This window comes from Mixophyes fleayi, chromosome 2 (assembly GCF_038048845.1).
Source record: "Mixophyes fleayi isolate aMixFle1 chromosome 2, aMixFle1.hap1, whole genome shotgun sequence".
Taxonomy (NCBI): Eukaryota; Metazoa; Chordata; class Amphibia; order Anura; family Limnodynastidae; genus Mixophyes; species Mixophyes fleayi.
Window position 1 is genome coordinate 152,975,271 of NC_134403.1, and position 16,578 is coordinate 152,991,848.

The following is a 16,578-nucleotide window of genomic DNA, read 5'->3' on the forward strand; positions in this document are numbered from 1 at the left end:
AGAGCGCACATCTTGCAGACTGTAAGGTATGTTATGTAGTGGGAGACAAATAAGGACATTTTCTTTAAAAAAAAACAAAAAAAAACCTCCTAAAATAAAAAGATTACATAGAGATGAGACGTGAAAATGAGGTGACTTCTAGAGAGAAAAGTATTGGAACCTTCAACCTTTCTGCAAGTAGAAATTGTGAAGAATATCAGAAAGGCATTTATACTGTCAGAAATGAAGAGGATGTTCTCTGTGGTTTATTGTAGGTCTTCAAAGGTTAAAGATCGGCCTTTCAATAAGCAGTTTGAGAATGCAATGTACAGGACAACAGCAGTCAGTAAACCCTTTTTGTCGTGCTAGGTATTGATTTGTATCTAGAAATAGGAAACCCCACAGCAAGCTCACATCATCGCATTCCCAGATGAAATTGTTGAAGCAACAGATATCTCAGTATATTGTCTAGGCATGATGACGCTAAGGAAGATGATTTTATTATAGATCAAATCTTACTAGCTGCTTCTTACACTGCTGCAGAACACACCTCACCAATTGTCACTTTCATTTCCTGTCTTATATGTCTTTTTCTTTTAAAACTATAGTAACTTAATTTAGCAAAACTGGAAAACACATACAGTACAGTAGTTGTTGCATTTAGTTTATGATTATTATTATTAACATTATTATAACATCCCACTCAACAACTACTTTTCATGTAAGTCCCATCTTGGTTTTGTATTCCCAGGTCTGGAGCTGGTTGTGAGATTTAGGGGTATATTTACTAAACTGCGGGTTTGACAAAGTGGAGATGTTGCCTAGAGCTACCAATCAGATTCTAGTTATCATTTATTTAGTACCTTAAAAAATGACAGCTATAATGTGATTGGTTGCTATAGGCAACATCTCCACTTTTTCAAACTCGCAGTTTAGTAAATATATAGCCCTTAATTTCTTCATGGACAGCTTTATTCCACTTCTACTGCTCTTGGATAAGCAGTCTTCGCATCTGGCACGGGTTGTGGCACTGTAATGATTGTATGGACTGCTTTTGTTCAATCTTGTGGATTGTCTAGTTGAAGGTATAGTTATTACTACTTTCTCCTTTTATATGTGAATAGCCTAATTCCATTACATTTCACTCGGTTTTCTGTGCTTCTTATTTGGTTTGTTGTTGAGGCTGAACTACTTGCGAAATTTTGTGAATTTGAGTATTACAGAGTATTCAGCAATTACCCATAGTTGTCAACCTTTACAGGCTGGCCTCCGGAAGTCTCAAAGTAGAGGTGGGCGTGAGGGGACATGGCTCCGCGATTCGTGTAATTTTGGCCCCACCCCCTGTGGCGTCATTTTAACACAGGGGGTGGGCCAAAATGATGGCGATTCCCGGAGAATCGCATAATGGAGGCTTCAAATGCGGGATAATTGCCAGCTCTCCGGGGAGTCCAGGAGACCTACCCGGAATTCAGGAGTCTCCCGGGTATTCCGTAAGAGCTGGCAAGTATGCAATTACCACACTTCTGTTAATTGTTACCTTGTTGGTGTCTTAATGCAGAATTCTGTACTCTTTTTAGCTCCTGCTGTGATCTCAATAATTCCTCTTTTCTTCTTAGGCGCTCTTCAATTTCTAAGGTAGTCTTTATGCAGTCAGCTTACTTCGATACAGTTTTCTGATTAAAAAAACTGTATTTGGTTTGGGCCACTCATTAAAAAAAAAAGCCTTGAGCTCTTTTTTTATTTTATTTGTTTATTTGTTCCAAAAACATACTGGTAGGGTAATTGGCTGCTATCAAAATTGACTCTAGTCTCTGTGTGTGTGTGTGTGTGTGTGTGTGTGTGTGTGTGTGTGTGTGTGTGTGTGTGTGTAAAGTAATTTAGACTGTAAGCTCCAATGGGGCAGGGACTGATGTGAGTGAGTTCTCTGTACAGCGCTGCGGAATCAGTGGCGCTATATAAATAAATGGTGATGATGATGATGAGATATGCATTGTGTAATTTCAGAAATACAAGTGACTCTTAGTAGTAATAGAACAGCCGGACAAGGAACACAGACTAAGGTAAATCAGTGCAAGGCTGATATTGGTAGAACACCGCACAAATCAGCGCACATTCCAGTTTTAAGTTCTAACCTCAGTAAAAAAGATATGTAATTGTATATACACTGAGGCGCATTATTCAGCCTAATCTGAAAAACAGCTGCAGATGTTATTTTATTATGACACAACTATTTAAAATAATAGATGAGTTGTTGCATAGACAAATTCCTGTCACGCTTATCCATCAGTGATTTACAATATTGTTGCTTATGATTGCACAATTAAGCTTTCTAAATAAGCCTAAGACAACTGCATGATGTTGAGCAATGAAGCTGTTAACTGGACACAACATTCATTTTTTTCTGTGTACTTTATTCTTGAAATAGAAATGTTGATAGACTGTTTACTGGCACTTACATAACATGTATTATTGTTAGTGCTATGAATTCTGGGAAACACGTAAAAAGAATGTGTAACATCCTTCCACATTTTGCCACTATAGCAGTATTGCTGTATTTTAACTTATACATTTGTTGAATGTGCTGCATTTTGTCTTATAGAAATATTGCTTTGTGAGACAATCTCCTGTGGACAGGAACTCAGCGGCTTATCAGTTCTCTGTACAGTGCAGCGACAAATAGCAACTTACTCACATAAACCACTGTCTAGAGGAAAAACCTCAGCTATTTGAACAAACAGCTTGCAAAAACATATGTAATTAGCATGGGTGATGATGATTACAGTAACATGCCTGACGAGCACCGAGGGGAATTCTTCTTTCCCAGACCGAATTGCAGTTTTCCATTTCTCACAGTGCCATGAATACCAGTGGAGAAAACACTTCCAGTCTCTTCTCTTTAAACATTAACTACTCAGTGGTGTGTCCCTATCACTCAGTAGTTTTATTGTTAAGTGCCACAATCTCCCTGTAGAATACCGTATGCACTGTGCTGCACAATTTCAAGTCTAGAATAACAAGCATCATCAAAAAATACATACATATATATATATATATTCACAAAGAAAGAGAAGCGCCACACATAGTGTAATACATTTAGACATATAGCGATGTACAAACAGCGCGATTAGACCCGTACCAGAACTGTAAATAATTATCAGCTTATCTGGTGAGTAGACGAGTATGCAAGTAGAATGATTACATTCTAATACTCCCTCCTCTTGTTGCCCTAAATGGTGAATCCAAATTAGAACTGCAACTCCAAAAAATTGCCAAAATAGTGTAGTACATTCTTATATAAATACAGTATCTCAATGATACTCAGGCTGGTAATCAAAAACAGAATTTAATGCAAAAGTTGCTTAAAAACACTTAAAAACATCATAGAGCAAAAGTTATGCCCGTACATAAAATATAGAACAAAATAGCTTATCTCTCCTCCTCCATAATCCGAGATAGATGTTCCAAAGAGATGTCTCTTTGTCATGTTCTCCAAACCATTCCTGAACAATTTTTGCAGTGCGCATTATCCCGCTAAAAGAGGCCACTGCCATCAGGGAATACTGTTGCCATTAAGTGGTGTACTTGGTCTGCAACAATAGGTGTTAGGCTGTGTTAAAGTAACATCCACATAAATGCCAGGACCAAAGGTTTCCCAGCAGAACTTTGCCTAGGGCATCACACTGCCTCCCATGGCTTGCCTATTAGCCATAGGAAATCTAGGTGCCATCACTTCCCCAAACAACACACACGCACCTGGTCACCTACATGGTGTAAAAGAAAAAGTGATTCATCAGACCAGGCCACCTTCTTCCGTAGCTACATGGTCCAGCTCTGACACTCACATGCCCATTGTCGGTGTTTTCAGTGGTGGACAAGGGCCGGCATTTCAGCAATTTGTACTACAGTAGCTCCTCTGTGGGATTGGACCAGACAGGCTAGCATTTGCTCCTTATACGCATCAGTGAGCCTTGGGCGTCCATGACCTTGTCGCTGGTTCACCGTTTGTCCTTCTTTGAACCATTTTTGGTAGGTACTAACCACTGCATACCAGGAACACCCCACAAGACCTACTGTTTTGGAGAGTCTCTGACCCCGTCGTTTAGCATGTATGCAGGGGGAGGAAGGCTTTTCAGTTTCTCCAAATTCAGATTCAGTTGAATTATCTAAGTTATCAATTGCAGATAATTGTACAAACTGTAGCAACCATTTAGTCAGCTTAAATAGACACTCTGACTCAATGTTCACAATCAAATATCCCCCTATTGGTATGTGGTATGCCCAGATAATACAGGTAGGGACTATATAGTTCTGGTAGATGAGGGGGGGGCTAGGGGTGCTGGCTGCAGTTTTTGTTAAGATGTAGTGACTGTGAATGTTCATGGATCTTGTATAAAAGTCTCAGATTACCACATTCAGCTCATGGATCTACAGTTCAATAGCCCTGGTCTAGATAACAACCCATAATATCATCATCATCATAATTTATTTATATAGCGCCACTAATTCAGCAGCGCTGTACAGAGAACTCATTCACATCAGTCCCTGCCCCATTGGAGCTTACAATCTAAATTCCCTAATATGGACACACACTCACACACAGATACAGACAGACAGAGAGGGAGAGAATAGGGTCAATTTTGATAGCAGCCAATTAACCTACCAGTATGTTTAATAATAGAAAATAATTAAAGACCTTGAAAGAGTCAGTAAGAGAAAATAATTGTGATGAAAAAATTAATCTTGTAGGAAACACCTCAAGCGTTGGTTATGAAATTGTAGGAAGAAGACTTAAAGTTAACAAAGAAGAAATCTACTAGTATTATATTAGTAGGATGCATATAGTAATATAAATATCAAGTATGACACGGATCTGAAACCATCTGAAAGATTACATTAAACTAGAGAAAATGAATACTCTCTGAACCAACTAATTTCTATGACAATTGTTTCTAATTGTAGTATACACCATATGCGTATACATACTGACAAAGACAGATTCAGTCACATTTCTCCTTACACCCTAGTGCGAGATTGTGTGATTTCAGACTATGTAATCACCTTCAAAACCCCAAAGCATGATATTGAATGACACGAGACATCAGACAAATGTCAACTGCACATTTCTAGCAATTATTTTAGTTGCTTTTTTGAAAACCCAAAGCTAACATTGAAAATGTTGTAACTTATTATTGTTAACTGCTGCCCTACTTCTATAAGGCTGGTTACCAAGTGTTGTTAAACGTGTACTTTACTAGTGTTTTCTAATGATAGTAGTGTATGCAACTGAGCATGGGGACTATAGCGGTCTAACATTAAATACATTCCAGCTATGGTCTAACATTTGGTACTGATTGCTGTATATATTTTTCTTTAATTGTTTTTTGCCACACTAGTGAGATTTTTTTTTAATGTAAATCATGGTTTCCAAACCTCCAGTTTTAGCAGAAATCTAAAAGATTCAGATGGTTAAAAAATATATGTTTATTTTTGAAATGCTAAACCCTTGCCTAGTCTCATCTATTTTTGTGCTCCTTTAAACAAATTTTTAACGAATGACCGTCTTTGTAAAAGTTTTTCTATTAATGCACTCTATAGCACTAGTGCCAATCCACATATTATCCTTCTGTGCACCCAGGGTTTGCTGGCGCTTGAGAGCAGGCGGAGATCTTCATCAGAAAAAGGATTGTTTTAATATTTTTTTTTGGTGTTACTTTTGCTTCATAAGCCAGTAGATTGGATGAGGGAGAAGAACCTTGGTAATGTTTCCTGAGTGGTATTGATTATCTCATGTCATGTGCATGATCTTGGATTTGCAGTGGTGGTTTGTAATTAGCAGCAGACAGTCACCAATCAGAAGTCAACTGCACAACCCTCCCATTATGTCAAGAGACATGAAACAGTGGGTGCTGCTGGGGCTCTAATACTCCAACCATCAGCTGATTAGGGATGACTGCTTGCATGTGACTGCTTGGTTACTGGGAACTGCTTGCATTATATTTAGCCAGGGCCTGATTAAGGGTTCTGGCCGCCCTAGGCTAATACGGCCGCAGCGCCCCCCCTCCTCTGAATATATAGATGTATAGGAACACTCCTGAATATGAATGTTCAGGTGTATTCTCCAGCATTCAAATTTAGACAGATTGTGCCATTGTCTCTTACCTGTTCTTGCTCTTCTCTCTTGCAACTTTGTTATCCTCTCGCTGGCTTCTGGAAAGTTGGCGTCCTGTTTTAAAAATGCAAAAATGTATTATAATGCAAACCCTGAATGATTAGGCCCTTTAATTAAAACAAAACACTCCATTATGGCCAGCTAAAAGTACCCCATTGGACAGGCATATATAAGCAATATCTAAATATTTGTTGTCAATCAAATACAAACCTCTACCAGCCCCATCTCACTAATAATTAGTATTCTAGTGATTGCTGAGACCACCCATGTGACCACCACACAATCATGAGATTCTGCCCCCCAAAGCTGCTCTATTTTTTAAATACCCCCTGCAGCCATTTTCCTTAACCACAAACCCCCCCCCCCCCACAGCCATTTTCCTTAACCCCTGCTGCAGCCATTTTCTTTACCTCCCACCCTGCATCCATCCCCCTTGCAGCTATTTTCCTTACCTCCACTCTGTAGCTATCCCCCCCCCGTCACATCAAAACTCCCCCAGTCACATATATCAGCCCCCCTCCTCTGCCCTCCTTCATACATATCAACCTCTCTCCCTCCCTATAGATTTTCATGGCAGCCCCCCCCCTCCCACCCTATAGATTTGTATGACAGTCTCCCTCTCCCTCCCTATACATTTGCATGACAGTCCCCCCTCTACCTCCCTATAGATATGCAGGGTAGTTCCCCCCCCCTCCCTATAGATATGCAGGGTAGTTCCCCCCCCTCCCTATAGATATGCAGGGTAGTCCCCCCCCTCCCTATAGATATGCAGAGTAGTTCCCCCCCTCCCTATAGATATGCAGTTTAGTTCCCCCCCTCCCTATAGATATGCAGGGTAGTTCCCCCCTCCCTATAGATATGCATGACAGTCCCCCCTCTCCCTCCCTATAGATATGCAGGGCAGTTCCCCTTCCCTATAGATATGCAGAGCAGTTCTCCCCCTCCCTATAGATATGCAGGGCAGTTCCCCCCCTCCCTATAGATATGCAGGGCAGTCCCCCCCCCTCCCTATAGATATGCAGGGCAGTTCGCCCCCCCCCTCCCTATAGATATGCAGGGCAGTTTCCCCCCCCTCCCTATAGATATGTAGGGCAGTTCCCCCCCTCCCTATAGATATGCAGGGCAGTTCCCCCCCTCCCTATAGATATGCAGGGCAGTTCCCCCCTCCCTATAGATATGCAGGGCAGTTTCCCCACTCCCTATAGATATGCAGGGCAGTTCCCCCCCCTCCCTATAGATATGCAGGGCAGTTTCCCCCCCCTCCCTATAGATATGTAGGTCAGTTCCCCCCCTCCCTATAGATATGCAGGGCAGTTCCCCCCTCCCTATAGATATGCAGGGCAGTTCCCCCCCTCCCTATAGATATGCAGGGCAGTTACCCCCCTCCCTATAGATATGCAGGGCAGTTCCCCCCCTCCCTATAGATTCCCCCCTTCACTTACCTGTAGTTGTGCCAGCGTCGCTCCTCTCCTCAGATCAGCAGATAGGAAGTGAAGACGTCCTGCTTCCTGTCTGCTGCACAGCAACAGGCAGCTTGGCGATTGGCTGTATGTTGCTAATCACTAACCACCAATGCTTTTGATCGTCGAGCCCTCCACCCCCCCCCCCCCGCGGCGACCCCCCCTCCCCCACCCCGAAAAAAAAAATGAATGAAGAAAAAAAAAAATAATGAAAAAAAATAATAAATACCCGCAGCGCCGCGCCCCCCGGGACCCAGCGCCCCAGGCTGCAGCCTGGTCAGCCTAGTGGTTGATCAGGCCCTGTATTTAGCATTGCTACTTCATTTGGTTAAATTAAAGTGCATTACTGTTATTATTGGCATATTTTCAGCCACCAGTATTAAAGTAGTATTGGCCCCTGGCATTTTTGTGCATTCAAAGAACAAGATGTTAATTTGGGCAGCACAGTGGCTTAGTGGTTAGCACTTCTGCCTCACAGCGCTGGGGTCATGAGTTCAATTCCCAACCATGGCCTTATCTGTGTGGAGTTTGTATGTTTCCTCTGTATTTGCGTGGGTTTCCTGCAGGTGCTCCGGTTTCCTCCCACATTGCAAAAACATACTAGTAGGCTAATTGACTGCTATCAAATTAACCCTAGTCTCTCTCTCTCTGTTTGTGTGTGTGTGTATGTTAGGGACTTTAGACTGGAAGCCCAAATGGGGCAGGGGCTGAAGTGAGTGAGTTCTCTGTACAGCACTTCGGAATTAGTAGCGCTATATAAATAGCTGCTGATGATGATGGTGGTGCACTCTATGGGCAAATAATATGTTACAATTTTCAATTTTTATTAAACATTTATTTTATTGAACTCCTTGCTGCAATTTTTTTTTTAATTTAACCCAGCTAAATCAAATAAATATAACTTTGTGAAATAAAATAACAACAATAGATGTTTATTTATAGAACTCATTTTTCCCAGTAATACTCAAAGCATTTTACATTGTTACAGAGGGTGAGGCAGCCATCATTGACATGCTCATTTGCTAGTCTATGAATCATTCAATCATTCCCTGCCCCATTGAACTTCACAGTCTAAATTCCCTACATCTCCGCACCTAATACTGCATTTAAATAAAACAGAAATCAGTTCACAGCAAGTGGCCTTATATCCAATCAGAAAAAAAAATAACCTCTGTTGGCTGTAACATCCACTAGTTAGATAATCTGTACTATTCCAATGTGATTATTGAAATGGCATGCATATGAGCCAATCAGGTATAATCATTTCATAAAGTCACTGTATTTCCCTCCATTCAAAGGATTGACCTTCCAGTTAATGGTATTCTATCCATCCTATAGGGCAGAAATCTCCTTGTGATACCACCATATCATGACCCTATAAGTTCGTTTGTTTGATCCAGCCATTTCTCATCTTTACCAAGCTGTTTGTGAACAAGGCTGACAAAATGAATTGTTATATAATTGCATCTCTATATATTAATTATATTCTAGATTTTACATGGATTTTTTTTGTTATTAATGAACCTCACAGATAATGATTATTTCATAATATTTATTTTCTAGATGTATCTATTTTTATGTTATCTTTGACTATCTTGCCATATACAATTTATAATATTAATTAAATATAATATAGATTTTTATGAAATTCATGCATACAATAAAATACAGCCCATCTATAAAAATGTTTTTATATAAATATATATTATGTTAAAGGTGTCTTTTTTTACTCACTCAATTATCATATTAGTCAATGTTCACACAATAAACAAGCATATCCTGGAGTATAAATATATATTCACCACTGTATATAATATATGGTTGGAAGAAAGGCAGTGGAAGATGAATTAAGTATTGCATACCACCCGGTCCTTTGCAGGAGTTGAGGGTTGCATGTAAGGCCCCCAAAATCTAGCAGATGATCCACCAATGGTCTCTAGTACAGTCCCCTAGTGCTTTATTTTATTGCATGCTAATTTAGTTTCAAATGTTTCCATAGACCTACCAATCTTCATATAGCTCTGTGATTGAATTATGATAGAAAACACATGATAGCATGCTGCTACATGTCTGTAATATTTATGTCTTTAATTTGAACAACAGTATGTGTAATTCATTCTCTCAGCGAGACAATTCTGTCTTATATACAGTTTTCCTGCTGATGTTTGCATCTATATTTAATTAAATGTAGGTAATAGCCACTACATTAATCCCTATAAATGTAAATTGTTAGAACAATAAGTTACTTAAGATGGTCAGCAGTACCTGGGTTTTGTGGTATGGAGTGTACAAAATTATCTAAACTTTATTAATTAATGCAATACATTTTCCCTTGACGCTGTGACACTAATAATGCTTCTGTAGCTAGTGATGCAGGTATTTCACCTAGTCTGACATCGCCTATAAACACGGCATAGCCATGTTGCTGTGTTGCAATAATTAGGCAAAATTTGGTATAGTTGGTCCCGTGCAGCCCCCCTTCACTGGAATGACCTCCCTCGTTCCATCTGTCTCTCTCCTACTCTGTACTCCTTCAAACGTGCGCTGAAAACCCACCTCTTCCTTAAATCCTACCAACCATCCGCATAACCCCTTCATCTCCTCCACTCGCTCTCCCTCTCTCCCCCTTGCCTCATCTGGCTCCCCTTGTGTCTGTTCTGTTTACCCTCCCTTAGGATGTAAGCTCACATGAGCAGGGCCCTCTTCCCTCCTGTCTACCTACCTGTTCTTCTGCTCCGTGTTTATTGCATTAGCCTGCCTGGAGTTTCTGAAGTATTGGTATTTTTGTTTATTGTTTTGTACTGTTTCACCCTGTATAGTCTACTGTTTGTACTGTGTATGGCACTGCGGAAATCTTGTGGTGCCTAACAAATACATAGACTTTCTGCTTTTGTTTAGAAGTCAGATATGCCCTATCAGAGTTACCAAAACGTGTGGGTATGATTTTACACAGCAATTTATGAAAAATTTGAAATTCGAAGAGCTAAACTCAAATGTATATTATCTGAATAGTATGCAATGCAGAGCCTCCTGTGATATATACTAAACACCGCTGAGCCCCTATAACATCCAGTGTCCACTCATGTCTATTGTACTTTGTAACGTTGATAACCAGGATATAATTCAGAGAGCCCCCTCATGCCAAGTAAACAATACAGAGCTCACCTATGATGTCCAGTATATACTGCAGATCCTTTCACTGGTGTAGTGTCTATTACTGATGTACAGCAAATGGCTTCACCGAAAATAGGCATTGTCTCTTCTGAAATGGATGGATGTTTCAGCTAAAGGGTACATTTAGGTAAAGTAGGTATTGTAGCCCCTGACAGCACTGCTGAATTTCTTACAGAGCTTATCAGCAATCATTAGACATGTCCAACATTAACAGTTCAGTGCTGGCACAAAGAGGACCCAGACAAGTATCATAATAGACACAATATCATAATACAGTTATGGGAATCTAATACGTGGGATGCTTGGAACTTGGGGTAATCCGTATAACTGGTTTCTCTGTAATTTGTAGCACCACTCTTGAAATCTACTAAAGCACATTTAAAAATAATTGCTGTCTTTCATCACTGCTGCTGGCATATCCTTCCTCATTAAGCTGTTCAACATTCTTTATAATAACTGTAGGAAGAAACTCTATTTGACCATGTCAGAGTGTGACAAAATCACAGAACAACAGCAATAATATTCCGTATTTCTAAGGAGCATTGGATTAGGGTCTGAGCATATTTTTACATTTAATCTTCAACTCCAGCTAATCTGGGAAGTCCTCAGTGGAGATGCATCGATGGCCAGGAACATGTTGCAGTACTTTCACCAGCTGCCCCAGATTCAATTTAATAGTTCAAAATTTATGGCTCACTATTTGCAGTTCATAATCGCTGATCAAGCTCAAGGTTCATTGCTCGCGTTAAAATTAGTGTTTTTTAATATGTTTATTTTGAAAAGCTGTTTAAGGCACGTTTTAAAATGATGATGCATATTAACATTTTTTTTTAATTTGAACTTTAAACACTACTCTGAAATTTGCTGTTTGCATTCAAGGTTCACCATTTGTGACTCAAAACCATTAGCGTGCACCAATTTAAGCTTGAACATGCGCAAACTGGGTTGGTCAAACAGACTTGACAATAGCTGAACTGGCTCCAACATGGTCAAACCTGTTTGAATTTCATGAACTTTTTTAATCAGTCATAAATTTGTGAACTGGCTGGAACATGGTCCAACAGACTTGACAATAGCTGAACTGGCTCCAACATGGTCAAATCTGTTCGACTTGATTGAATTTATCTTGATTTTTTTTAATCTCTCAAAAATTCAAGAAATTCTGGAATATGTTTAATTTTTTTTTTTACCAATTTGATGAACTGGGTTGATAAAACTTACATAGCTGGTTCAAGAATCTCTAGTCCTCAGTTTAGAAGTGGGCAACTTGTAGCCAATCAGATCATCAGAATCATCGTAGCAGCAGGAGAAGAGTGCACTGATCTTAATGGAGGCAGTGTCCTGTCTACTCTTGCGATTGTGTTAGTGTGGGCTCTACGTGACAAGAGCAATGTTATCATTTAAGGGAGAGTTCCCCGATGGTAATGAAGAGAAGCTTTTCTCAAAAGTATGCAATAAAACTGTCTCTAAATGAAATAAAGTTCATAAATCCAACATAAAAACATCTTCCTGGTTCTTGGAATCTTCTGGATAATGGGTTTCTAGATAGGAGATACCATGCTTGTATGTGATATAAATATAAATGATAATTCAATTGCTGATTAGTAATAGATTTCAATACATGTAATGCCTGCTGTGGTTGAACTGGCTCACTGAGTAATTTCTGTCTGATAAGAGAAGTCTGATCCTGAATTGCTGCAGTAGATAACAGCACAGCTCCTACTGGCTTGTTCTCTTTTTTTTTTTCAACTCAATTCATAAGGTTTAAATTGCTTGCAAGAAAAGGGCAGCCACTGTCAGGAAATGTGGAAAAGTTATAGCAGTCATTTTACTTTACTGTTAATAGAAGATATCTATATTCACAGTTCTGTATGCCACAACGACTGCAGCCTGCAGGGTTGGTTCAGTCTGTTGCCAGTCTAGTTCTGCACTAAATCAAAAACCAGCTTATTTCCATGGGAAACCTGTGCAGATCATAAAGATGGACTGTTTGATGTGTAGATTCTTTGAAAACACTGATGAAAAAGCAGAAAAAAAACAAGCACATGCTGGAGTTGGCAACCTTCTTTTCACATTGCTTTTTTTCATCTTCTCTCTTTATATCATCTGATAGGCCCATTGTTTACACATACACTTAAATCTGTCATTTATTTTACTAAGTGCTTAGCTAGTCCTGGAAAATGTAGAAAAGACAGCCTGAGAAAAATTGCCATATTTTCTTAAAGAACTTGAAGATTAGTTCTATGAATATTTGAAGTTAGTCTACTAATTATATTAAACAACCATCTTTGATTATAGCCATACTTGCCGACTTAAATCCCCAGAGGACAGGTCATGTGACAAATTAAGGGGGGCGTGGTGATGCCGTTGTGTCTCCATAGCCCCACCCCTTCTATTTTAAAAAACAACATTTGTGGAATTTTATTGCAGTGGGCGGGGCTTAATGTTGCAATCGTGTCTTTAAGCCCCACCTCCACAAGTGTCCAGGAGGTTGCCCACTCTTCAAAATTTGGGAGCCTCCTGGAAATTTCAGGAGAGTAGGCAAGTATTATTATAGACTACTAACTTTAATCATTTTTGATTATAGCTATTGCAGAAATTAGATGGTACTGTCACTTCTCTCTGAGAATATGTACCAAATGCATACTTGGATCCTAATGATGGTTTAAATTTTTGATAACTCCGTACAATATACATCTGTTTATCCAGATGTTACCATTCATTTTCCAGTTCATTCATATGGACAAACCAGAAGCAATAACACAGTAAAAGACTAAATTTGCAAATATAGTTTTCCAGGTAAACTAATGATATGTCAGAGGTGGTAGACATATTCACAAGGCATACAAGCAGTTAAAAATAGAACAAAATAAAACAAAAATGCAATGTTTTGATGACACCAGTTTCACATGGGCATGGCATGTAAACTGAGAGTTTTTATTTAGTGAAATTTTTTTATGTTTGCCGAAGTAACACGTTTAAACTCATGAAACTATTTAGTGATTGCTCATTGGTTGCTGTCCTGTTTCTGCCAATGTCTCTCCTGTGTTCCAAGTTACTGACTTATGTAAATTAATTTCTGTTTTAATAGCGCTGCTATAGCAGAGCCTTTTTACATCTTTTTGCCTGTTTACATATAATATGTAAAAATTAATAACTTGAGCTATTCCATACTTGCCAACTCTCCCGGAATGTCCGGGAGACTCCCGAAATTCGGGTCAGTCTCCCGGACTCCCGGGAGAGCTGGCAAATCTCCCGCATCCCATCCCGTCCTAAGTCACGCCCATCTCCTGGAAGCAGATTAGAGAAAGTAGGTAAGTATGAGCTATTCATATTTGAAGTCAAAGTGGATATGCGTCTCATATATATATATATATATATATATATATATATGCAAATTTAGGTTTGTGGAACTTCAAATTCAGATTTGTCCAGAAAATAATATATCCTAGAGTATATTTGCAAAAAAATTATCATTTACTTCCTTACACTGTCATTTGTTGCAGCGCTCCTCACAGTGGCTGGAGAGGTGGCCAGCGTCGGACTGGCCCAGCGGGCTACCGGTAAAATTACCAGTAGGCCCGGCTACCTTACGACCACACCCCCTTTTACAGTTAGGTGGAGCTTACCTGGAGGCCCGTTCTTACCAGTAAAAGCGCAACAAACAATTAATCAAGGACAGGCGTTTTTACGACCCTGGTAAGAGTGTGATGTCCTTTGTGAGATAAGGCGGGCCGTTGTGTCGGCAGATCTATGGTGCAGGCCCAGGCAGTGTGAGGACACAGATCAACAGCACTTTCTGTGTAGGTAACAGAACATTCCTCGTAGGACAGGTTCCAAAACATTGGGAGTGAAAGAACCTCTCTTAGCAGCGCGCTTCCACTGCTGTTTGTTGGATCGTGGTGTGGTGTGCTGTATTTTCCATTCGTCAGGGACAATAGGAAAAAGGTGTAAGTGCAGCTGCATTGATCTCTCTGTTGTGTCTCAGTGTTGTAGGAGCCTGCACTGCATTGTTTTGCTTCTCTGTATTTGTTTTAGAGACAAGTGTGACGTTTCTCCCCTCCTTCTCCCCCCAGAGCCGATGTAGCTGGAAGCTCCCAGCACAAACTATATGTAACCATCTCTATGAAGCACTAGTGATTATCACATGTTGTCTATAATGGTTGCACCAACTGCTAGCATGAACGCCTAATTAATTAGTTAGGGTTTTTTAGTAGTTACATGTGATTGTATCATTGCACTGTTGCCCAGGTATTTTTTTGGTTGTTATATATGTGTACTAATAAAGTATTTTATAAATTTTTCCACTAATTTATAATCTGAGTGTTTGTCAGTTCCAGCGCTGTATATTTCTCTTATAGTTGTACTTTTTAGGATCTTACCAATCCTTTACAGCTGCGGTCCTGACATTCACTATAACCTTTCAATCCTATCTTTCAGCACCACTATTTTCTGATTTTTTTGTGCTGGGAGCTTTGCTCGTTTACCGTTTTGCGCTGTGGCGACTTGCACGCCGCGATTTACCTGGAGGGGCTTGTGAGGCGGGCTTGTAGTTTCACAACACCTGGAGTGCCACAGGTTAGCCAAGCCTGGTCTAGTGGGACAATCCTGATTTTTGGTGACTGTTCTGCCCAATCTAAGGGGCAGGTCAAGACTATGTATTCTTTATACACACACTGCATTCTTTATATACTACACTAAGGTGCTAGCTGTCCTTCGTGGACTGACCACTCCCCCTCTAGTGTCAGGTCCCGCCTCTATGATGGCTGACCACACCCCCTCTAGTGGGCCCCTAGTGGTGCAGTCCCCGGGTGGGCCCTTCATGCCCCAGTCCGACACTGGAGGTGGCGCTCAGTCATCATGTCTGTATGTGTGACATTATCGCTGAACAGCAGTTACGTACCTTTCTTCTTCTGGTATCTGGATGAAAGATCCCATACTTGTATACATTTCTTTGTTGTTGATGCATTGGAAAACAAACAGAAAAGTACCACCTGTTTCTGCATTATTCAGTTTGCCCCTTGTTAAAACAAGCATGAAGCCTTTGATCTTTGCATTGACTGTATAGCCAAGTGTCCAAGTGTGCTGCACAATTATTGCTTTCATGTTGTGTGTTTATAAGGCACAGACTGAATGACTTCAGGAACTATGATTCTGAGTACATGTCACGGGCACTAGGAGTCTTTACCCAGGGATCACCAGATGGTAGGCTTACCAGAGCAATGTAGATGGTAATAGGGTACTCTGGTAGCTGGGTGATCACGGAACATGAAATGATGGCCGATGAGATGCTCAGGAAAGTCTATGACTAGCAACACTGGTAATAATGAGGTAATGATACACAAGGAACTGTATGGACAAGGACACGTGAAGGTAGTCAGTGGTCTGCGATAGCAAGTTGTACCACTGCTATAGTGAGGTGGAATGTCCAACAGAAACAAGGAGGTGATGAGAGTCAGCGGTCTGCGGGTAGCAAGTTGTACCGCTGTCTGAGTGAAGGAATGGAATCCAAGTGGAGGTATCCAGGTAGTCAGTGGTCTGCGGTAGCAAGTTGTACCACTGCTCTGTGAGAGGATAATGGAACAGGTGATACCGGAAACAGGGATCAGTGGTCTGACATCAGCAAGTTGTACCACTGCATATATATGTGAGGAGGTGCACGGGGGAAGACTGCAACACAGGATATACACAGGCACCTTATACACGATCCACAGTAATATGCACAATATAGGTATATATATATGTAAATGACTGATCAGGTCTGCAATCTAGAAAGTCTCTTGAAGTAGTCCAGCA

At 40.3% G+C, this 16,578-nt stretch overlaps 1 protein-coding gene across 3 annotated transcripts in view; it reads left to right on the top strand.

Annotated features, from left to right (window-relative positions):
• Positions 1–16,578, top strand: part of SH3RF3 (SH3 domain containing ring finger 3) — a 358,548-nt gene that overhangs the window by 111,498 nt on the left and 230,472 nt on the right. The gene's annotated exons all lie outside the window — the stretch shown is intronic.